Source organism: Phoca vitulina, unplaced genomic scaffold, assembly GCF_004348235.1.
Source record: "Phoca vitulina isolate PV1807 unplaced genomic scaffold, GSC_HSeal_1.0 scaffold1, whole genome shotgun sequence".
Taxonomy (NCBI): Eukaryota; Metazoa; Chordata; class Mammalia; order Carnivora; family Phocidae; genus Phoca; species Phoca vitulina.
The window spans coordinates 95,418,771-95,419,583 of record NW_022589704.1 but is presented as its reverse complement, the minus strand read 5'-3'; positions in this window follow the sequence as shown (position 1 = coordinate 95,419,583).

The window sequence follows — 813 nt, the reverse complement described above, 5'->3', positions numbered from 1 at the left end:
ATACGCTTATCCTGCGGTAGATTACTGGATGGTCTCACATTTTTGACCATCCCTTCCACCGAGAGATGGGACCTAATTCCCTTCACCTTGAACGAGGGCTGACCGTAGTAACTTGCTCGACCAGGAGAATGGGGCAGAAGTATCTTTCCAGTATCTCCAATGTCAGGTCTTAATAAGCCTTGAAGCTTCCATCTAGACCTTTTGGGACACATTCTCTGAGAGCTCTGAGCCGCCGTGTCAAGTCTGACAACCTTGAAACTGCTGGTCTGAAGTCTCCGTTGAACCCAGCCTTCCATAAATAAAATTGTCTCTAAATAAATAAATAGATAAATAAAATCATCTTGGACCTTCTCAACTTGCCCATCTGCTAACCAAATGCCACTGAGTGACTTCACGTGGTACCACATGGAACAGAAGAATCCCACAGCTGAAACGTGTTCCAATTCCTAGCCCTCAGAGTTGTAGGATTTAATAAAAGTTTGTAGTTGGAAGCCACTAAGTATGGGCTTATTTCTGACGCTGCAGTGGGTACAGTAGAACAATTACACAACCACTATCAGCACTAAAATAATTAACAATAATTCCTTAAGATGCCAAATATCCAGTGTTCAAATAATAGATCATCTTTATTGTCTCGTGTTTTTTTAAACATTTTGTTTTAACCAAGATCTAAATTAAGTCCATTACTCAGCCATCAGAAAGGATGAATACCCCAACTTTCTCATCAACATGGATGGGACTAGAGAAGATTACGCTAAGTGAAATAAGTCAAGCAGAGAAAGTCAATTATCATATGGTTTCACTTACTTGTGG